Source organism: Dunckerocampus dactyliophorus, chromosome 17 (genome assembly GCF_027744805.1).
Source record: "Dunckerocampus dactyliophorus isolate RoL2022-P2 chromosome 17, RoL_Ddac_1.1, whole genome shotgun sequence".
Lineage (NCBI taxonomy): Eukaryota > Metazoa > Chordata > Actinopteri > Syngnathiformes > Syngnathidae > Dunckerocampus > Dunckerocampus dactyliophorus.
The window spans coordinates 10090912-10116023 of record NC_072835.1 but is presented as its reverse complement, the minus strand read 5'-3'; the positions used below and the strand labels follow the sequence as shown (position 1 = coordinate 10116023).

The 25112-nt window shown below is 38.9% G+C and overlaps 1 protein-coding gene across 1 annotated transcript in view; it reads right to left on the bottom strand.

Moving 5' to 3' along the window:
* rab27b (RAB27B, member RAS oncogene family) overlaps window positions 1-23927 on the bottom strand; it is a 61183-nt gene extending 37256 nt beyond the window's left edge. Inside the window, exon 1 of the mRNA XM_054758289.1 lies at window positions 23695-23927. The gene's annotated coding sequence lies outside the window, so the exon portion shown is untranslated. The remainder of the gene's footprint in view (window positions 1-23694) is intronic.
* Window positions 23928-25112: the final 1185 nt, after the last annotated feature.

The window sequence follows — 25112 nt, the reverse complement described above, 5'->3', positions numbered from 1 at the left end:
TACATTTTATGTTTTAAAATGTGTTTAATAAGTGTGTGAGGCAAACTGAAGTCAAGTCACTCTTATTGCAAATGTTGTATCCAAAATCGGAGGAGAACGTCAACATCAAGCCCGGTGAGTGTAGACATTTGTATGCCTCAATTACTCATGAGTTTTCACCAGTCAATGGTGGTTCCAATTGGTTGCAATTCCTGAAAAGCGGGGATCTACTGTATTTAGAACACAGCAATAGTTGCGGTCTGTCTCTTCAGTGAGCAAGATGGGATTGAGTCACGCACATATTCATGTGTTGACCTGCATATTGCAACAATATGGTCCACTTCAATCCACTTTATTTATATAGCACATTTTATAAACACTGTTTCCAGAGTGCTGCACAGACTAGCAAAACCACAAATAAGTAAATAAGGGAATGTAAATGTAAATGTAAATAATAAATAAAAATCACTACAGTAAAAACTAAAAAATCCAATAAATAAAAACAAAGAAACGTACAAACAGTAAAATATTTTAAAATGAAGTAGAAACAATAAAAGCAAAAAATTTAAATTAAAAAGTAGGTAAAAAATAAATAAGTAAATTAAATTTAAAAACTAAAGTAAATAAAACAAATATTGTTTATTTTTTCCAATCTCACAGTTGGCCACATTGATTATGAAACAGCAGAAGACCTGGAAGATCAATAAATTACATCATCATAGTTGATAAAATTAGAGAAAAGTATAGAAAATCTCATTGCTACAGCAGTTCGTGGTCAACAATATTACCGTTTAAGTCGACAGCCCTCGGACTGGTTGACTCATGTCAACACATGCGGTGGTCAACATGTTCATGGCTGTCACTTACTGCTGTTGGTATTCACGTACATGTTTGCGCCGTTCCATTCAATGATAACTAACATTTAGTAGTAGTAGTCGTAGTAGTAGTAGCCACAGATTAAGTGCTATTATGCATCAAACTACAGTCGTCCCTCTTTTATAGTGGTTGGTTGGTTCCAGACCCGACCGCGATAAATACATTTCCGTGATATACTGTAGCATTCAATGTTATTAAATGGAATACTTTTGTAGAAAACCTGTTTATGTCTTTCTAAGTACGGTTTTTAACAATATTAGAGTTCTGTAGACATGAAACAGCACACCTATCGTCACCTTTACACTCCTCTTATTCATTGTTTACATTACATTGCGCAAACAGCCACTAACTAGCAAGCTAACCAGTTAGCCTCAAATGTATTTTCATGTAAGAAGCCAAAAGTGTACCACTTCCACACAGAATGGGAGGGAAACCTTTTTTTCCACTCTATCATGTCAGACATGCCATGGCTTCATGACTTCATGCAGTGTTAAGATAATGTAATGTAAGGTAATGTCTCATCAAGGTTTTGTGTCATTACTGCCGCCGAGTGACCAGAGTACTACATATCGCTTATATTCCAATATGTTTTGATTAATAATAGACCATAGTCTATCACAAAACAGCTATGATTTATTAATTCATTTCTGAAAAAAACACGATTATAGTGAGAGAGCGATAATCAAACCGCAATATTGCGAGGGGTGACTGTAGTGCAAATTTTTACAGTTTACAAAACTCGATGTTCTCTTTCCCCCCAGTTTAAGTGATAATTAAAGTCGCTCAAGACATCATAACAATTCTCAATTTTCTTTTGCAAGAGACTTTTTCTCTTTCAAGTCACAATTACAAGACTTTTATTAGATATGAACTTCCAATCAGTTCATTCAGAAAAGTGTATAAAGTGTGTGGTGAGGGGTTTCACAGCCTTCAAAAATATATAACAAACAAAAAAACATGTCCTGTAAACAAAAAAAACATATCTGTAGACAAAAAAAACATAAAACAAAAAAAAACATCCTGTAAAAGAAAACATATATAATAAATGAAAAACGGAAAAACAAAAATCAACTTCTACTCTATGGATTTCACTTAACACTGGTATTGTTTGGAACCTAACCACGTTAAACGAGGGAGGACTGTATATCCAAATCTGTGTATCTGTGCATAGTTGTAGCAGTGTGTGCCACAAAGGACATCCAAAATAATGGATAGTTCACTGTATTATTGTCCAGCATGATGTGTTAAACAGAAGCATGCGTTGTGGGCAAGAACAGACACAAAAGGCCGTTCAACCAAGTGTGAGAAATACAAGGAACACACAACCACAGCAGTTGACGATTGCCCACTTTCAACCATAACAATGCATTGGGTGCCATCACATCGACAGATGCCATAAACTGCTTCCAACAACCGGAGAAAAACATTTACAATCCCTACGCTCCCATTAGTAGAATATAAAAAGGGCAACTGGGTCCAAAACAATCTGCTAGGATGTCAACATCAAGGCATACACATGTTCCATTGCAGAGGATGGCGAGTCACACAATTCCCAGTGAACAAGAAGAGGTCTTATTAATATACTGAATGAGCCACAGAGGTGCAGAACACAGACGCATATCTAACATGAAAATGAGCTCACAGAGAGCATTAAGACGACAAACATACAGCACACACACCACAACACACACATACACACACACACACACACACACAGCAGTTTGTAAGTCAGTAACTCTGTTCATGGTTCACTGGCCACCCAACAGTAATTGCTGTTATCGCTTTTGACAGGCAAATGAGAATGGTGGGAAACACGATCCAGCTTTTTGTACGAGTAGAGGGGCAGCTGTAGCATGTAACCACATTGAAAAAAATGAATCCCAACTAGAAAAAGCATTTCTTATGATAAAACATGGATGCAGATGTAAATGTCCATCAATATCCATGAGTCTCCAGTCCTACTTTTTGCTATCGTGACACACACAGTGAAACACTGAGAGACAATTTTGTCCAGTTTGCCCAATTCCTGCACTACAAGATTGCTGAACTTTTATTTGTGCATTCCAATCAGACAATGGAAGGTAGTTAGTCAAGATTGCAACAGTCATTTTGTAACTTTATCACCAGTTGAATCATCAGCAGCTCTTGCAGACGACAGGCTATGGTTGTCCTGCATCATTGGTTGTTCTTGTTGTAGGCACTGATAAGGCTCCCTTTTTTAAGTGGTGTTTTACTTTACTTTATAACTACTCATTGTGTTACGCTGATTTTAGATTTAAGTATTAGGGATGCTCTTATCAATCGGGGATCGATTAGTATCGGCCGATTTCCGTAAAAAACACGTGATCGGCATATGCCCATAAATGCCTTTCAGAGACGGTCAACACAAACATGACATAAACGTCCATGTCTGTTGTGTCATGCAGGGTTCACAAAACACATATTGAGCCAACAAAGAATGCACTTTGTCCCGTGTTGCCGCGAAAATCAACACTAGTCTGTAAAACCTCAACAGCGTCTGTTTGGCAGCTGGCATCAATTGGCATAGCCTGTGGCATATGCCAATTGATGCCAGCGTGTTTGATCACTCCACTGGAAATCTATTGGTGTACCACTTCTCTTGCATCTTTCTTCATAAGCTTTGCCTAGCTGTCAACAGCCACAGCTAACTCGGAAGCTAGCTACAATTATTTGTCGAGCTTCTCATCTTCGGACTCCAAATGTGACGTTTTGCCACTGAGATATTTCGTTTTTAAAACAAACAAGCAATGCGATTAGTTTGAAGCTTGTTTTTTGTCTTAGGGGAAGTGGATATTATGTCCATCGGGTACGTACTAACTTTTTCAAGTGTCTAATGTTGTTATTATACTAATTATGTCTTGTCCTCTAAACACTATTTGTGTGTTGTTGTTTAACGAACATAAACACATAGTACGTCCACCCTTATGATGGTGACACTATCACAGAGGTCTCCTAGCTCGCCAGCTGATTTTGAAGCTGAAGCTCACAAAGGGTAAAAGGATATATGCTTCAACTCTTAGTAGTTTTTTTATTGTAACTGTTCCAAATCAGAATTTATGCCTTTATATAACGACAAATGAGCACAAAATACCATAAAGACGATTGCCGACTTGAAATTATTAAACAATATATTTGCAATGTAGTCGTATAACTCCAAAATATTCATCAAATTAAATTCAGGTTTGTGTAAAATAATACAAAAATCCTTTCACACATACACAAAAAAAAGTTTATTTTTTAATAATTACCTATTTGCCAGGGGCCCTTGGAATTGTCCAACGGCAGCCCTGGCCGATAGCACTCATCATAGATAAATTGAAAAATGTACGGTTAATCCATGTGATTGGTATGGGCCAATGTCACTCATGTATATTCGGTATCAGAATGGTCAACATAAAACCCTGATCGGAGCATCCCTATTAAATATATAAGAAACGTTTGGTGGCAAACTGTACTGTAATTATGTATGGATGAAAACTTGCATGTTAGGTTCATTGGAGACTGTACATTTTCCATAGGTGTGAGTGCACTGTTTGCCATACATTCATTCATTTATGACAGCCCGCCATAAATACTTTTGAACTGTCACAGATAAATTTGTCACTACCTTTTTTATTTTTTTAGATTTGGTACGACCCATTCGCTACCTGTTCGCCCTCACTCACAACTCTTTACAGTACATGGAATCTAATTTGCCCACATTTGCCCACTCTTGTTTTTTAAAAATCGCTTTCCATACTATGGGTGTAACAATACGTGTATCAGTATCGAACCGTTCAACACACATGCGTACCAAACCGTGACCCCTGCATCGAACAATACGCGGTTTCATATTTATTTGATCAACATCTGACGGCACTCTGTGCTGACAGCTCAGTGTATCTGCAATCAACTACTCTGGCTTAGGTTGCATTGTCAAGCAAAGAGCCAATGAGCTCCGCCTCCCACATTCATACCATGCTGAAAATGTTGAAAAATGAAAAAATTTGAAAAATGTTGGCCATTTCAATAATATTCAAATTAAAAAAAGGCAAGGTAATTTATTGTTTGTATCGAAAAAATATTGAACCCTAACACAAACTTTGTGTGTCGTTGCACCCCTAATCCATACGAGTAGAGTTAAAAAACATGTCTACATTACAACACATTCTGTCACGCGCATTTTGGCCAATGAGCCTAATAATGCATCTGTTCATCAATGCGGTGAGATGTTAGACATACAAAAAATGCATATTATCTTTAAAAACGGCACACTTACACAGAGCACAGTAAATGTCATTAATTTTATTTTTTTTTATTGCACACGCGTCTACCGCTGTACAATTGAAACCAACACACCGAAAATCAATAACTTCATCCTCCGTTGTTAAGTACGGTTTAAAAACATGAGAGAAAGTTGCACATTTCTTGTGACACAAACAAAATAGCTCAGTTTTACCTGTCCGCATCGAACCACCCAGTCTCCAATCTGGCCTTTTTTTTTTTTAAATACAAAATTCTACAAAAAAATAATTCCACATACAATGAGTATAATAAAAGTATAACTTAACAATAAAGTATGAGTATAACATAATAATGAATGTGCCATAAAAGTGAGAAACGGTTGCCTCTGTAGCCTGGAAGTCTGGGTCACAAGACAACAACAGCCTCTCACAAACAGGAGAACATACATTAAGTGTAGAGGCACACAGAGGCAAAATGTGACTCGGAGCACACAATGTAATGTCCCGCTTGCACAATGAACATCATTGTGTCTCACCTGCTGATCATCATGTTCTTTATAAGCCTCCGTGAGGTCAACAAATCAACAGCAATTGCTAAACGTAAGCCTCAGGCTCATTCTTTTTCTAAAATTAACAATGTCTTTATGAACTGCAGGATGTAAAAGCAGTTGTTAAATTCAACAATTAATGTAGCTACTACACGGAAATTTGTTGCAAACTGAGGGGCAGCAATCAGGCATGTAATTATTTGTTGAGGGATACAGCCAAAACCCACTGGCGAAGGAATACAGTCCATTTTTAATGGAAGCTTGGAAGAGAAATACTAATCCTAAAATATTGCGTTGTTCCTCACACACTGACATAACTCAAACAAGACATACAGTAAGACACACTTAAAACATTATCCATCCATCCATCCATCTTCTTCAGCTAATCCGAGGTCAGGTCACAGAAGCAGCAGCCTAAGCAGGGAAGCCCAGCCTTCCCTCCCCAGGCTACTTCATCCAGCTCCTCCCGGCGGATCCCGAGGCACTCCCAGGCCCAGGCACATAGTCTCTCCAACAAGCCCTGGGTCTTCCCCGAGGCCTCGTACCTCCCAAGGGAGGTGTCCGGGAAGCATCCAGACTAGATGCCCGAGCGGCCTCATCTGGCTCCTCTCAATGTGGAGGAGCAGCGGTTCTACTCCGAGGCTCTCCCGGATGACAGTGCTTCTCACCTTATCTCTAAGCGAGAGCCCAGCCACCCTACATTATATAATGATTTATTCAATAGTTTTATTTGGTGCATGTAAACTTACTGAGTGTGAAGAACAATTAAACTGAAGCCTGTGTGAAAAACAAATGGCAGTCTGCCTTTTCCCAGTACTTTGCAGTCATTGAGGCAGCTTTAAAAGATATCCACTGATGACTGAGGTACAGTTTACATTCATTTCTGTTTTGCTGCCAGTGGTACGGGTGCACAGCACAAAGTGGATAAAATAAAGGAGCAGGACTACCTCCAAATTCTTCAACTTCACCTCCACTAGGTGACAATGATCACAAAATCACATCAAAACTCATTTAGGAATGCCATAATGAGAATATGTAAATTTCTGCTATTTAAAAGGTACAAAAATAACAGTTTTGAAGTACTCTTTTAAGCAATTTTCCTCTTGAAAAGCATTTTTTTTTAATGTGCTCAAAATGGATGATGACATTTATCCAGTGGCAAATGGAACATTTAAACATATCGTCCTAACAGAATCTCCAAAAAGAATTTAGTATAATTCCACTAAGATATCGTGTTCTTAACTATCTGGCTACAATTGGCAAATGGCAGTCATTTGCCACAAACGTACAGTTCCAAACATATTCGTCCTCCTCCTCCTCCTCAGAGAGGAGAGGGCAAGCGCAGAAGGAGTGAAGGCAGCAGCATCGTGACCACTAACTCTCTGCACTTGGAAAAACAACTTCCACCTCCTCATTTTCTTTCCCTTCTTCACCTTCTCCCTCCTTTCAGTCGTTTTGTCTCCGTCACCAGGCAACTAGCCTTTTCTCCCTTGCGCTTTAATCTCTTTCGCTCTCATCTTTGTCACTTTTTTTCCTGTTGCGTTACTCCAGCATGTGGTTTTTAGGCACACTACGTCCTTTTCTTCAGCACACCAAGAGTTCAGCAAAAAGCTTTTACGCTTACGTGCTTTCTGAAGCGAGCAGCTGAATCTTCAACTATGGGGATGCGACTGTCTACCAACTATTATATGAATCCACTCGTTTCCTCTGACAAAGAGGGTTCAGACTTCATTTAATGTTTCATTTTTGTACATTTACAGTATATGGCTGTGCGCAAAAGTTGGGCATAATACCCCAAAATTTCATTAACTGATTATTGATAATTATGCAGTGTGTGTGGAATTCATTGTTGATGTCTTGAAGAGGCAAAACGGCTTTCTATTCACTTTAAAGTAGCTCGTGGCCTGGAAAAGAACACCATAAGGTCAGATTTGTGCTTGATCTCCACTATAAAAACATCTCTATACAGGATTATGTTCCTCAGACAACCCTACACACTGATGGAAGGTGAATACAACAAGTAGACAGGGTAGTCAGGTCTCTATGAAAAACAGTTTGGGTAGTATTTTATTACAAAAATTAAAATATTGTAATAATATTTACAGTGCTAATTATACTAGGCAATTCAGCAAGAGGTGGGTAATATTTCCCATTGTTGATTAAGGACGTTGCGTCAAATGGCCGTCCTTATTGGGTATGTACATTTGGTTATACAGCGGTAAATGTCCACTTGGGTTAGCGCGCTTTTCGGTGAACATCCTAAATGTTTGCAAAAATTTTGTCTTGGTTAGCAATCGCCCGCTTGGTTAGCAATTCAATATCGCGTGCGGTTTGTTTACGCAGCCATCTTGGATCACACGACCAAGACGAAATCTCGTGATACTTGCACGTGATTGCGTAATGCATTGTGGGCCGCGGGCGTTATTTTTAGGGAAACAGCGTATGTTTATATCAGATTTGCTGCTGCCAGAGAGAGATACGCAAAGTAACACACACAAGACTGGACTTATTACCTTATTGTATAGTATCAAATTTGAAATTTCTTATTTTTCCTATGTTGCCTTGTTTGCTTTATTCTTCAGTGATTAAGTTTATTATGGCATTTTTGCAGAGCTTAGAGATTCATATCTATCTTATTTAGCTATCTAACAAACACATGGACCACACAAAAGAGAAAGGCGGTGGACCGTACCGAGACAAGGGTGCAAGATCTCTGAAATGTTACGACTTAAAGAGAAGACCGTCGTCATTTCAGAGGTATGTACACAAGACACAGCTGTGCTGTGTCCCACCTCCGTGTGGTGCTGCTTGTTTGTTTTTGACCAAAAAAAGGTTGGTCTCTGCTGTACAAATGTGTTTCCAACAAAATATATTTTAAGCGTGGAATCCATTCTGCATTTAGCATTCCTGGTTATTTATCTATGAAGTGGGGCATTTTCACAATTCATAAACTCTCTAGCTCTCCCTCCTCATACATGGGTGGAATTTAACTTTCACATTATTGTTTTATGTATTTCACATTCATCAAATTTGACAGCAGCACTATGTTTTTTGGTGAACTGCTGTTATATGGCTGTTTTTTTCTTCTCCAGGGGTGTCAACTACAGGTAAAATGAAGATAAATGTTCAATTCTCCATTTCATACAGTAGGTCATGTTTGTGGCATTGTGTTTTGAATGTAAAACTGTGCATGTTAAAAAGCCTTTAACAGACCTCTCTGCGTAGATTTTTTGTGGCATGAGTGCCGAAACAGTAAAAAAAGTGGATTGCCCTCTAAGCATAATCTCCTCTCCTTCCCCTCTCTCTTTACAAAACTAGGTAAATGTTCAGTTGTCCGGTCATTTGTAATTATTTTGGTGTTAATTTCTGCATGTAAAACTATAGTTATTCTCCATAAAATGTGTTTTGTGTTAAAATTTTATAGGATTAATTGGATTTACATAATTTTCTATGGGAAGACTTTTTTTCTCAAGATAATAGAGGTGAAAATTGCTATGGGGCCATTTAAACTACAGGAGGTCCTTTACGTACGTGTCCTATGATTACATTTTTGCGAAAGACAGAAGTTATTCCAAAATTATAACTAAATTAACACCTAAGTCATTCAAACTGTACACAAAATACAGGAAGGATACAATACAGTAATAAAAAGATTGAATACACAAATTAAATAAAACAGTAATAAATAAAAAACAGTAATAAAACAACTCCTTACTTTTATCCCTGTGGTTGTATTGTACACTGAAAGGAGCATTCCAAGGGAGGGAGAGACTTATTGGGCTTCAATAATGAAACCACTACACTGCTTAATTATCACTGTCCATATCATAGAAGCAGATCCTTTCACATGTTTAAGGATACCATTTTTATCCTTGACTTGATGACGGTCGCGACAGTCGAACAATTGAGACCAAGCATGCAGCCACTGTTGGTCGGCATTTTTAACTTTCTGAGCATTTTACGATGTCCAATTTCACTTCACTTTTCACTTTCCTTTTCTTTGACACTATGAAATCAGAAGAGTCTGCATCATATGAAAATATAGAGGTTAATATTCATAAGTTAACTAAAAAGAAGAAAAGCGACGTTGTCCTTCCTCACTGTAGCGATCCGCAACTACTGTATGTAGTATTCCGCATACGTATTACTCCGTCACGCGCACCTAACTAGTTTTCTAGTGCGTCATAACACAATATGTCGTACACTTGTATTATGCTCGCTTGTATTAGTGTGGGTGTATGTATTTAGAGAAAAGCCAAAATAAATTTAAAATCTTAAAACCCCATTAACAGGGTAGTATTTAGAAAGTACTACCCTCTGGAGCAGGGAATTCATTTTGGCAACAGTTCTCGCAGTCCAAACAGGCACAGCTCCGGGAAAAGGTGCAACTGGTGCTTTTAGGACGCTACACAGATATTCAGCCCCATGAAAAGCCCCTATACAGAGATGGGATGGCTGGAAGATCCATAAATTTGGCTTTATATGGCAGATTGACAACAGGCAGTCATTTCCTACCAAACTGGCTGAAAATTCCAAAATGGACTGCCCCTACCTAACATCCCAATTCACTCAGTGCTCGAACGTTCAGTCCATCCCTCCTTTGAACTGTCATTGTCGCCACAGTCAGCTAAAGGTGAGGTATTTTATTTATCTTTGTGGTTTGCACAAAGACTTTTTGCAACAGACACAAACTCCTCTTCCTGATTAAGGCTGTTTGTTTTATTATCAAAAATAAAAAGTGGTGACGCCTTCTCAACAAACAAAAACTAAACCAAACACGGATGAGCATGTGTAATTTTTTTAATATGCTGTATAAATGCTTCACGTCAATTAACCTAAAGCGACTAGCAAATCTAGTGAAGACACTTTTGGAGACTAACACGGACAGATTCTTAAAAGGGTGAAATGTCTCCTGGGATTTAAGTGGTTTATAGTGTGTTCTGTGTGTGGCACAAGTGTGTGTGTGTGTGTGTGTGTGTGTGTGTGTGTGTGTGTGTGTGTGTGTGTGTGTGTGTTCAAGTTCAAGAACAGGGCAGTTTGTCTATTTGTTAAGCTATGGCAGCGTCAGAGAAAGTTATGTGTAGGTTTCGCATTTGCATCTCACAGCACATAACTGTGGTGCGTTCAAGGACTGCTGAACAAAGTACGAAATCTGAATGGTTGATGAAAAACATTGTCAACATGTAAAAAAATACGGGCTTTGTAACAGAGACTCTGACATGAAAGCACATACCCTTCTTCAACGAGCAGCGGGTGCTGCTGTGGGTCCCGCCCCCATCTAAAAGCACTCACCAAAATTTTTTATTTTTTTTTTAAGACAAAAATAAACAACAGAAGAAAGTACTCGCCACTTTGCGCTTCAAATTTTGTCGCTTCACTCTCACGGATTTTAAAAATATATCAATACATTTTCATGTCATGGTTGACTAGGGCCTATTAGTGAAATATAATATATATTTAAAAATAATAATAATAATAATAATAATAATAATAATAATAACATGTAAATTGTACATATTTTTGACCTAAATTAAGCATTTCCAAGCATAAAAATGGCTAAATTAACTAAAATAGAAATATAAGGCATTCAACGATGTTGTGATGGTATGTAGTATACTACACTGGTCACTAGGTGTCAGTAACATTACGTTGACAAGACAATAGCCACCGCAGGAAGTACTGTACAGAAAACGGAAGTAAAAAAAGAACAACAAGGAACTCTCCCAATGCTAACGTGTGAGTCTATCTTATGTTTTACAGTATATGTCTTATTTTCTCTTGTCATGTCTACTATATTGTGTGATACGAGTGTACAGGTGACTATAGGGGCTGGTCGATCGATCGGAGCATCTCTATAAATAAGGAATCCTACTTCACGGAAATGAACTTATTACGGTGGTGTATAGAACCAAATAACTGCATTAAACGAGGGAGGACTGTGGTTGTAAAAATATCCATACTGCTTTTCATGATGTTTTTACTCCCACAAAAATATTCCTCTCTCCTACAGCATCTATTACTATTACATGAAAATGCATCATGGACAACTGCGCAAATACACCTAGAAAACCTAAAAGATTGAAAAAGCAAATTAAATCTAAGTTCTGCGCAAATTGGAGCTGCAGAAAGACAAGTAGTCTTCACTAACAAAAAGTCAAATCAAGTGACATTTTACTGCCGTCATTTTCTGGGAACAATCTCATTTGGCTGAGTAAAATATGAACCCAGCACTGAAACAGGCACCTTTTCCACCCACAGTGTGTCAAGCAGAAGATATAATAAGCAAAGAAGAAGAAAATCTTATAATACCAAGAGAACACATCTAATAGAGGATCACACTGTTCCTGCTTAAGCAGAATGGTAATTTATTTTCTAACTATGCGGACAGATCAAAAACTCGGAGTTGATGAAAGTACAGCAGAGAGCTGCATTTCCCACATAAAGTATAGTCAAGTCTCAGTTTTCGAACGCCCAAGTTTTTGTATGACTTGTTTGATGAGAATTTCCACCAAAAATCAAGGAAGCTAATGTTGCGAAAGGGGTAAAGCTCTTAAAGCTCTTAAAACAGATCAAAACGATCGACGATGTTGAGAAGTTGTTGGTGTGGATGACCTCCTCCTTCTCCTCTCCTTGCCATCTGCCAAAAAAAGTCTTCAACAAAAAGTAAAAGTGATGTTAAAAGTTCATTTCACCATTTAATTTGTCATTTATTATTATGCATTCATGTTAGAGTTACAGATGGCACCAATCTGATTCGGTATCGGTATTGGATGTGAAAAAGTGCTTCTGAGAACGAGAATTTGAGTGTATGTCGGCAAAAGTGTGTGCATCCTGATCTCAATGGGCTTTCAGTAACTCACTGAAGAGAGTCAAACCAGCAGTTTTGCAAACGCTCGACCCCCTGTGCTATGCCAAACCATGTAACAATTTACAGGGAAACTATGTAATAAAAAGAAAGAGATAGTTCATCACTCCTGTTACTTTAGTATCCCACTCCTTCATTTTGTGAGGGGAACATAAAAGTGGCAGCTGGGAGGAAGAAAATGTACTTCCAATATTGATCTGGTTGTACCTTCTAAATTAATCCCTACATTTCCTGTTCTCTCTGTCAATCCGTCTATTTGTCACTCACAGTCAACCCATATTTTATTGTTTTGCAGCTCAATATTACTATCAGTGGTCTTGTCAGTCTCTATAGGAAAAAACACAACAAAGAAGAAACAAATTACTTGGTGCCTGTTCTACAGGAGTGCTTCCTGTGTTGACATGTCTATGGGGTGTCTGCTAAACATCATTAAGCCCCGTTGTAATGGAAATGCACGGCTGAGCAAGTAATGTACTTTCTTCCTCAAACAGCAGTTGGCACACCACAGAAGCAAATCCATAACAGCCCGGCAACACTGAATACCCTCAATGTGTTTGCACTGCAGTTCTCGCAGACAAACTTGAAACCAGTAAAACTCAAGATACCTTCAGACACAAAACACAGTACCTATGCTGAATCAAACAAATTCTTGCAACAGAGAAAGAAAGAACTAAGATGCCTAAAAACAGTGGCAAGAGAAAAACTGTTTTAACAGTGCGTGTCAAAGCATCAGCTTCAAATGAAGTCCACATAACTGGGAGGTTGGGAATGCCAACAAATGTTATCTTGGAGCTCACAACTCAAAAAGGTTGAGAACCACCGGTCTACTACGGTTAGGAGACCATTTTTATTTCAGAGGAGACTGGGATACTGAACCCTGCCACCAGTTGAGTATGCAGTGGAACCCACTTAAGTCGATCCCACTTATGTCGGAAACCCGTCCATGTCGACTAGGGCTGCAACTAATGATTATTTTCTTACGCGATTAATCTGAAGCATTGCGATTAACCGAGTAATCGGTTAGACCCTGGATGGACCAAATCAATATGAACCAAACACAAACAGGGATTTGGTCCGCAATATATCAGAAAAGAAGCAAAAATGTTGATCAGTGTTTTCCAAGGTATTACTACAGTCAAACCTGTCTTAGCGGCCACCTTTATAGAAGGGCCACCTGCCTATAGCAGCCACTGAAAAATCCCCCCCAGCAAATATACATGTTATAGACCCTGTGTATAGCAGTCACCTGTCCAACGCAGCCAGCAGCCACCCATTTTGTTTCCCTTGGTCAATATCTGCCTGCATATAGCAGCCAAATTACCAACTCAAGTAGAAGCTTCATGCACAAAAAAGTTTTGTTTTTCAATCAATGAAGGCGTCGTGTGTAGACTTTAATTACTGAGTCCTAGCTCAGTCACAATCATTCACAAGATCCACACAAACTGTCAGTTGTTCCACATAAAAAAGCTGTCTTCTTTTGAGCTTGCTATTTCCTGGTCAAACATGTAACTTTAAGAGCATTTGCACCAAAACATTACCGCAAAGTAGGCTGAGAACAGGACGTGCTCCCAGCGACGCTACAATAGAAAAAAAACATATGCTAGCATGCATGCGGCAGCGGGAGCAAAACTGAGTTCGGTTGTACTTAACTGAAGTATTTTATCAGTTATCAGTTATTATTAAGCCTCTAGCTTCCTTTTAGTAAGTAAAAACCTTGGCTATGATTGCACTACATTGTCATGTAGACCTACAGGGTACACTTGGAAGAACAAGAGGTGAATAAATGTATTGCAACTGATGTGAAACTGATGAGGGGTAGGATTAAATAAGCTTTGCTTCTTCCTACTCCTTTTTGGACATGCAAAATTGTGAATTGTACTATGTGATGTGCTACTGTTTGACTCATGCATGTTCAGGATTAAAACCATGAACTATGATAATAACAAGCCTAGTAGTGCTGTACAACTTTTACCAGCAGTCCGTAGTGCCCTCTACTGGTCAACATTATTATTTTTTTCCCTTTTTTTTCTTTTTTTTCCTCTACTGGTCAACATTCAAACTGGACGCCAACCTGTCTATAGAGGCCACCTGTCTATAGCGGCCACTCCCTCTAGTGGCCGCTATAGACAAGTTTGACTGTATTACTATTACCATATTATTAAGTCCAAGGTCCACCATGTTGTTCTTATTACTGAAAAGTGCCAGCTTAAGTTGACGGCAACATAAATGGTCGACCAAAAAATAAAAAAAGTTAAATTACTTTTTTTTCTTTTTTTTTTTTTATAAAAATAAATAAAACATATGGACGGCCACATTTGTCAACATACATTTTGAAACCGAAAGGGACGATTTCTATGAAAAATCAGTCCATTTATGTCAGTTATGTGTTGTAGTATTATTAGTCCTCGTTATTGATAAGCAGGGGTGTAACGATACACTCAACAAGATGATACACGATGCTGGGTTCACAAGAACAAGACGAAAAAATATTTTAAATATTATTTTATTACTTTTAAGAAAACTACAATAACAAAATATAGGACTGGACAAAGACTTTTTAGTTAAAACAGTCACAAAACAACGTAGGTATATATTGAAATGTTTTATAACTCTGCAGGCATGACCTTAGCATGATGCTTTTAACTGTTTAACTTTAAAAAAAAATAAAAAATAAAAATTATAAAAGTTAAAATAGTGACGGCAGTTGTAGCTGCTACTCCTAATATTTTATGTTAACGTGTAGTTATGAAAAAACACATGTAAAATAGATTGCAGAAGATTAGTTTTATGTTTAAGCTAAAAGAACGACAGTTCCCATAATGCTTAGAGGAAGTACACTTACTGTATATCACGTGTTCATAGAAGTCTTATGCGGCGATCGTGTTTTCATCTGACAAATCTACAGCTACACCCACCGATTGACGAGTAAAGCTGGGAACACCGAAGTAAGTAGGATTGCAAAGTTTATTGTTTGCTCAAAGCACTTAATGTGCTGTTCCAATCTTGTCTTGCGCACTGCCACTTTGTGTGCTTTATCACTCATAGTAGCAATGCCATAGTTTACAGTCTGATAGACTTCTGGCTGACCTGTTCCCGCTAGAAAGCTCTTCTCTAAATGAGAAATACTGTCACGTTTTCTCGTGAGAACTCATGACGCAAGATCCCATGACACCCCTACTGATAAGCAGCGACAACAGCAACATAACTAGTCTTTAGTCACACGATATTAAAACTTGCAAGCATTGACTTCCTGTTCAGTGCAAAGTAAGTTTCTAAATAAAAGGGAAAGACCTTTGGTGATGAGTGTGACTATATGGTAGAGAGGTTAATGAGTCTCTGTTCATAAAAGCAAGTAGCAGTTGTTTCTGGTGTAATAAAATACAGCTAGTCACTCAATTTTTCATGCAAAAACATGTTTGTTCTTCATCCAATAAAATTTTTATACAACCTACCAAATAAGCTCAAGGTACAAACGTTTACATCAATGAGCATCTGACAAAATGCAAAGCTGACATCACCAAGAAAGCACACAACTTAAGGAAGCAGAGAAAAATTCCAGGCACTTTGATCGCCAACTGCAAAATCTACATCAAGTTAAATGGAGGACCAGAGGAAGCCAAAGTACTTGCCGTCAAAGACAACAAGGAACCGGACAAATATCAGCAATAGACATGGAGAAGGGGTAGGATTAAATAAGATCTGCTTCTTCCTACTCCTTTTTGATCATGTTGAAATGTGCAAATGTACCCATGTGATGTTCCATAATGTAATTTGTTAAGCATGTGTGAAAAAAATAAAGTATACCATATCATACAATACAATACCAAGTTCTGCAAATGAATATATCTATCGAGTTTAGTCACATCGATATTCAATTATATAACTCATATCACACTCCATGAGCTCACTATTTGGTCTAAGTCTTTCCTTCTATGAATTAATCATAGTCGGGACCCTGCTGCTCCTGATCGTTATGCTGCAGGTGGTAGCAGGCAGAGATGGAGGTTAGAGTTCAGTTACACGGCAGTTTCATCTGGTCTGTGTTAGTCCCTGTTAAACAACAAAAAAATTGCCTCAAGACTATTGGTTGCACAGTTGCACTGGAAAGTAAGTGCCATTAAAGCTACCAGGAAATATCCCGAAAGCTAGCCTTTTAAACAAGGCTTGATGCGGCTCGTGGAGGTGCTTCCAAAAAATGTTGCCTCAGACCATGTTGGCTAGCGCACGTCCTCTAAACTGGTATGCAGCCGTTAAATTCATGGGTGAGGAATTAAAATTAAATTGTAGTTTTTACAACAATTTTGGTTTCCTCTACAACATGCAGTGATTGCCCTTCATGGCTAATGTTTGATGGTCCTATGTGCATGACCTCTTCTAGTCTTTCCTTGGCCAGTCTGTGTTTCCCATACATTCTTTTATTTGTGGTAGTCACAAATAAATTTGGCCCGCCACATATAAAGTAGATTTGGTACTACCTTTTCACTCTCACCCATTAACAGATCCCTGTAGATTGTCTTTTTCAAAATAGCGACAAGCAACGAATCTAGCGACTTTTTCTCGTCTTATTCGACACTTAGAGTATGCACGCATCGCTCTTCTCAACGAGCAGCGGTTCCTATTGAGGGCGCCACCCCCGATCTAAAAGCACACAAAGGCAGCTCGGTCTTGCTTGTGTCATTAGAAAAAACCCCACAAAGAAGTGACTGAAGTTCATTTGTATTTGTAAACATATTTATTTTGCTTTTCATGTTTTCACTCAGTTTTTGTCTCTCCCACAACGTCCATAAAAATTACTTGCACATGCAAAATAGCCAATTATGCAAATTGAACAATCACGTAATCTATAACGCCTGGGTTGCCACAGCTGACCAGTCTAGAGTGTACGCCGCCTCTTGCCCAAAGTCAGCTGGGATAGGCTCCAGCATACCCCCACAGCCTTAGTGGGGACAAGCAGTATAGAAAATGGATGGATGGATGCATGGATGGGTTGCCACAAGTGAATAGCTTGTTTGATTTGGCTTATTTTTTTTAATTCAACAGATACCTTTACGGATGCAACCTTCCCATTTATCCAGGCTTGGGACTGGCGCTGAACATATCCGATGGCTGGGTGTTGTGGCCCTGGCTGGGAATCAAACCCACAGGCAGGGAAGGTCTGGATTCGTGCTTTAGATAACCATGAGAAACAAGTCTGATACAGATGTGATTGATGCACTAGTTTTGTAGTTACTATGCATGCTCTTTCATTGTTTACTTGTGATGGGTTAACTCGGGTGTTGGTACATTACCCAGGTAGCAAGGTAGCACAAAATAAGCATCATTCGTATATGGACATCAGTCCATCGCAGGGCTGTTCTGCAGGCTAATCTGATTTGTTGATCAAATCAGATCTTGAAGTATCAGTGTCCGCAATGTCATTTGCAAGTGATCAGAGCGGATTTGTTGCGTCCACACATCAGCGCTCTCCTCTGAACTATCCGCATGGGTTGCTGTGGTAACGACGTAGGGACCACTCTCCATGCTGGAGAGGTGGAATACAAAGACAGAAGTGTGAGCAGTTGAAAAAAAAACACAAATGCAACATATGGCCATACGAGTACTTCAGGTGTCAAATTGTGGTTCTGATGTTACCATCATCGTGTCTATGTGGTCTCCTTCTCTCTAGATTGTAAAAAAAGTGTACATAGTCTGGTTTTGCCCAACATTCTTTTTTCACTAACCAATAAATCAAAATTTCACAAATGAAAATTCATTTGGGAAAAAGTGGGCGTTATCTCTTCGATAATTACTTCTTGTGCTAAATGTAATCTTCGCTTTCCATTATGAGCCCATGGGTGAGGGGCCAGCTTGAACTGATACCGGAGTCGAGAAACAATAAAGCTGCCGGCAACTCAAGGGACACCGACTGCATTAGCAAACCAATATAGGAAGCATGCACTAATTAGCCCTGTAGCCGCCACCTTTGTTTACACAGTGACTTAAGAGTCAACAAAAACCTCTCTCGTCTGTCCACAGGATGCAGAGGAATACTCATTACTGTCACAGCGGTATGTGGAACGGCATGTGTGTGTATGCATGTGTACAAAATTGTTTTTATTCATAAGGCCAATTGGCACCAAAATGCCGTAATTTCCTGACTACTGAACACGCCTGAATATAAGCCACACCCACCCCAAAAAAACGATTTTTATAAATATCGGTTGCACCTGTCTGGTGTCCACTTTGTTACATGGGATATTTAGTACACAGAAAATTGTTACACTGATTTTTTTTTTACTTTTAATTAAATTTTTAATTTAATTAAAAGTTTTTCCAAACAGTGTATGTAACACAGGTAGTTAAACAGTAGCCTACCATAAAAGTCATTCATCGCTGTCATGCTCGTCCTCCTCGGAATTGTCACTTTTGTCTCAAGGCAAATTAGCCCTTGAGCTTGTGCTGTCCTCTTCATCACGCAGTAGTCCAGCCTTTCAAAACCCGTTTGCGATAGTGGATTCGTGGTGCGCCACACTATCAGGATCCACTGAGCAAAAGTTGCTAGATAGATCGCCTTTAACTTGAAAGCTGAATCATATGCTTTTTCTTTGTGCGTTTTCCATGATGAGGGTGTGTGTGTGCATGAAGCGCAAAATGAAGCGTACGAAATGTCGCGAGATTAGAAATTAGCCGTATCACCGTATAAACCACAGAGTTGAAAGCGGGAGACAAGAGTAGTTTATACACCGGAAATTATGGTACTAGAAAAACTACAGCAGCCTGTTACTGCCTCGTGCTTTTTTCTACTAAAATAACATAGAACATTTTAAAAACTAGAGCCCTATGAAATCTGTTTTTTGTTTTTTTTTCAAATTCAGTTTCATTTTGTCCAAATTCCGTTTTTCCATCCATCCACCATTTTCTATATCGCTTCTCCTCACTAGGGTCGCGTGGTCCGTTTTCCCCCATTCTATTTTTTTGGGGTTAATGAATAAAATGTCCAGTGCCCAGTAATTCAGAAATGGATGTAGCCTGGCTAGCATTCACACTGCTACAAAATCTTCAACAAACTGTAATGCCCGTTCTTTTGATTAAGGAAGATGTAGTCAACGATGCAATTAGAATTGCGTTATTAATGTTAGATATTTAATGTTAGATATGACACCCTTATTTCGTTTACACAATTGGACAAGAAGTGGCAAACAGCAGTCTTATTTTGAAGGCGGGAAGTGTGTTTGTGCTGAGAATGACGGTTGACGGTTAAGACAAGCTGGGTACAAGAATAAACGTGCCTTGTCCGTTTTCACTCAGAACTTGCATGACGTCAGCGGGCATCTTAAAACACTCGGTTACATTAAAGAGGTAAAACACAACATGGTGTAAACACACTCATTCAGCCTGAGTCGCATACACACAGCCGCACTAGCATGTTGTGCGAAATTAAGCTAACCTAGCTAGCCTACAGTTTTTCCGCCAACTTTCGCCGGTTTTTCAGGTCGCCATTTTGACATGTTTAGTTTAGGAGGGGCAGGTTAGTGTTTGTGATGAGACTTTGCCACAATTGAGCGGTCTGCCGAGGAGATACCTACACACGAACGTGCCTTCTCCTCACAATGACAGCATTTCACTTACATTATGCCAATTTCTGTGAGATTCCGCATTTAACAGTTAATTACATTTTTGTTGGCCTATTCCACAACCTACAGCTACTATCTATACAATTTTCAAATGCCCCAGTTTTCGTATGATTCCTTTTTTTAAGAAAATTTTGCCTTGGTTTTCATACACTGTCTTGGTTATTGTACAATGTTGCGCATAATAAAGTTTGTCAGTTTGCCCTGTACTGTATTTTAATCCAGTGCGACTGCTAAGTAACCCGCCATGGGGCCAAAGAAAGTTGTGAGTGCCAGCAATTTGATAAAAAGATGAGAAACACTACTGGATTCAATAAAAAAATGAAAAGTACAAAGATGAGTCCCCTCCGCTCCTCACTGTCTTTGCCAACAATAAAAGGCAACAATTTCTTTCATCATTTAACATGATTGTTTTTTGTATGTATGTATAACTAGAATTGTTGTCTATGATATGTATTGTCTATTAATATTTGGAATGGATTAATAGGATTTACATTGTTTCCTATAGTCGGATTTTGTACATTTCGTTTTTTGACTGACATTTTGCAACAAATTAATAACAAAAACCGAGGTACCACTGTACATACTGTAAAAAAAAAACATGATTAGAACTGCAACAATTAATCAATGAATCACTGATCAGCTGTCCAATTAATCAACTATTTTGATATTCGATTAATGGGTTTTTTTGGTTTTAAAAATGTAAATATCCCCTGATTTCTAAAAGATTTTCTGAGTGATCCATGAAAGCAAACCTATTATCTTTGTGTTTTAGGGAAAACAAAATATTCATACACAACAGATTTGCCTTTGCAAAACATTTTTGCCTGTTTTCTGATATGCTGCGGACAAAACCGCAAACTGTTTGTGTTTGGTTCATATACTGTAGATTTGTTATGTCAGAGGCCTAAGCAATTACTCGATTAATCGAAACGACAGGCTTCATATTAATCAACTGCATGGCTCACGATGATCTCCCTTTCGTCCGTACCTAATCAAAAGGCATAACCCCCGTGAGTGAGTGACTCTTTGAAGTCCGTGAACTCCACCTCTGAACTAACCTCAGCACAAACGTTCACTATATAGTGGAACTTTGGATAGTATACTTCCCGAATAGTGTTTTTCGGTTTACATCAAAAATTCATGCCAAAATGTTGCCACGGTTACATTATCCGATACATCATGGCGTGCATCTTGTTGTGTTATTAATCCAACTGTGTGCGTAACGTATTTTTATCATAAAACGTCTTCTTTAGCCTATTAGCATACTAACAAAACATACTAACAAAATGGAAACCCGAAGCCGAAGTCACGGTCCCTCAGCTCTGTCGCTCGTCTATGATGTCACTGGCGGTTGTTGACGCTGTAGTTCTTTGCTAATTAACCCAGGTACGCCGCAAGCTTCTGCTTCTCTTTTGATCACGGCTGCAAAATAACCCACAATGGAGCCAAAGAAAGTTGCCTGTGCCAGCATTTTGATGAATACGGTGAGAAACACTATTGCAATGAAGCATAACAGCATAACACGAGGGTTTCGCCCGTGTGGATGTCTCTTCTCCCTCGCTGCTCGTCATTGCCGTCTTTGTCAACAATCAAGTCTTCAATCAGGTAAAAGTGGCGTTAAATGTTCGTTTATCCCTTTCATTTGTCATTTATATGCATTTGAACACATTTTCATTGTTTTCTGCATGTAAAACTATAATGGTTAAAGTATAAAGTGTTAACATTTTTGGGGTATATGGAACGAATTCAGTTTACATGATTTCTTATGGGAAAAATGTATTCTGTTAGAGACCATTTCTGTTTGCTTCTGGAACGGATTAATGATGCTAACCGAGGTTTTGTTGTACTGGAAAAGAGGAAACATGAATTATCAGAGGGTCTTTGGTCATAACTCTGCTACACAAAATTTCATCCAACCTTTTATGGTTACATATGTGTTAGAAAATGTATTTGCTGGTTATCAAAACCTCTTTGGTCATAGCTAAGCATGCGTTTACATGAGGATGACCTAGAAGTCTTGGTTCAATTGGGCTGGGAATGTCAAGAAAAGTCACACTCTTGGTTCGTATTCACACTGCACTATACTAGCGGAGCAAATGCGCAATGTGGCACAGTCACAAGTCCTCCATTGGGGGTGAACAAAGCACAAAAAAAAAAAAAGATTGAAACCGGAAATCCGTTCCCTTCCAACAACGGAGCAACGCAGAATTTCTGCAGTCTTGAGGTTTCTGTTCATACTTGGGTGTTCAAACATACAGTAGTATGTGAGGAGCAGGTGAGTGAGCGAGCTAACCAGCGCGTTGCCCTGTATATGAGACACACTGGTACACAAAAAGGTGAATAACTACAAGTGAGTTATTGCAATCCTTTAAAAAGTTTTTATATCATGTCCGTAAATCATACAAGGTCAATTCCTCTCACGTTACTCCCTCCCTTTGAGTCGCTGGATGGTCCACGAGCATTTTCACTGCATTCGCTTGCAGTTTTAATGGACCAGAGTTTGCTTGTTTGAGCCACACCAGAGTATACGTATTCACACCTCCAGATCCAAGATCCAACCCATTCACAACCTTACACTGGTTGCAATCATATTACCTACAAAGACGCATGCAGATAAAACCTCCTTAGTGGATTCCAGTACAAAAAAATCCTTACCACACACTGGAAAAAATGTTTTGTGATCAGACAAATTCATAGTTAAACTTGCATGGCCAAGTCAAAAAGACAAAAACAGCTACTGTAGGTTTTTTGCAGCAAACCCTGAAGCCACAATCTGTCTCTGTGTGGTTATGTCAGAGATCTGAACTAAACCAGCAATGCTTGGCTGTGACATATTGACATTATGCAGCAAAAGATAGGATGTAATCAGTATCAAAATGCATTTTAAGTGTGTAAAATGTGTCAACGGTGCCCTTTATTGAAATGTGCTGCTTGATCAATTTATAGGTTTTACGTTCATTATCTCCATTTGACACGTGGTTACAGATGTAATGGTTAGTGCCATCTTGTAGATAAAGACTAGCTGCAACAAATAGACAACTACTCTGTACTCAACTCTACATTGGATTCCCAGAATTATTCGTTATACATCGTGTACGTCCTCGTGTTTAAAACCAGGTCCTTGCAAATCTGACTTTGAATTGATCGTCAGACTCCAACTGTTGCGTCAATATTGGCAACACTATATCTTTTGGGGATCTTCACTAAAACTAAGGCTGAATGAGGTCATGCATTTGATCAAAAATGATTCACGTGTTTTTCCCTCAGCACGGATGCGAAGACAGTGTGGGCTCTAACATGTCACATATGTGACATACATGTATGTAATTGCATCATTAAAAAAACAATGTAGTTCCTTGTATGCAGTAGCAGTCCACGAAACAAACGCTGGCGTTAAGATGCTGCACCGCCGCTGTTCTCCACAGCTGATCCCCCAGCAACCCTCCGCCTGCCGGGTTATGACTCATAGCCTTCCTGCCTGCTTTCCTTCCACTGATGCTGGGAGCTACAAGTAAACCGGAAACGCTCCAATAAAGAATAAAGACAGCTGTTTCGTCTGCCTTTCTTACCTTTCTTTGACGGCAGAAAGACAAACTCAGATCTTCCTCTCAGGTGGCTGCTGCTGTTTGGCCAGTTCTTCTCCTTTTCCTGCTCCTCCAAGGCGTCGCATCGCTCCCACAGTCCTAATGGAGAGGGAATTCCGCGCACAGACCGGCCAAAGTGATCACAAGTCGGCGCAAGTGTCCACTGAGGGGCATGCTAACAAGTGCAGCTCAGCCGGTTATGCAGGAAGCTCCGCTTTTCCTGGGGTGGAGGGTTGACGTTGCTGACGCATTCAGGGACATCTCGGAAACTTGCTATTATCACTAACCGTGTTTTTTATGTGTAAAATAAGTAGTCAATTATATATATATATATATATATATATATATATATATATATATATATATATATATATATATATATATATAAATACGTGATGATACATGATGGACAGCATACATGTACCCCTGTTAAAACAATTTTTACATTTTTATGTAATGTTTTTTCGTCGAAACATCCATCCATATCCATTTTCTATGCCACTTACACCGATGCACCGGTCATGAGCTTCACTTTTCATAGACTCTGACTCCATCACATACACTATGAATACAACCCCCAACAGTAAAATCCCTTGAAGCAATCTACTGAGTGAATGACATAATCAATGAGAGCATCATAGAGAACCTAGATGGGTTCATCTATTTCATTGTCCATCTTTTCATAGCATGCACTACATACCACAAATAGCTTTAGCTTAGAAGTATTTCATAGAAAAAAAATATTCTTTTCTAGATTACATTCAAAAAAATATAACTACAGCAGTTTTATTTTTGCTCTCATTTTTCTTGAGCTGAACTCAAACATCGAAAACTTTTTCTGTCTACCAAAAAGAGGCCTATTTCTGTCAAATGTCTAAATCTCTCAGTGAGCACTTCTGCTCAGCCAAGATAATCCATCCACCTCACAGGTGTGGCATATCAAGATGCTTTCACCGGTGTGGCTTAGGCTGTCCGCAACAAAAGTGTGCGGTTGTATCACACAGCACAACGCAGCAGATCGCAAGTGTTGAGGTGTTAGGGAATAGGCATGTTGACTGCAGGAATGTTCACCATGTTGCTTGAACTGCGTGAATTGAATGTTCATATCTTTACCATAAGCCGTCTCCAAAATCTGGCAGTCCAGTAATTCCTTATTTCTAAACCAAATATTTTTGTTTTCAGAGAATAGAAAACTTAGTTACAATAGTCACTTAGTTGTTTAAATATGTTCTATATTGTTTGTAATTATGTTCTACGTTGTTAGTTTTTTAAAAAACGAACGGTGAATTCGTAAAAATTACATTTATAGTACATGGCGGGAGCAACGATGGACTGAATGCCGCAGAAAAGGGCCGTTTCCCAAGTGACGTCGGCAAAATCGCAGCTCTCAGCTAAACAAACGC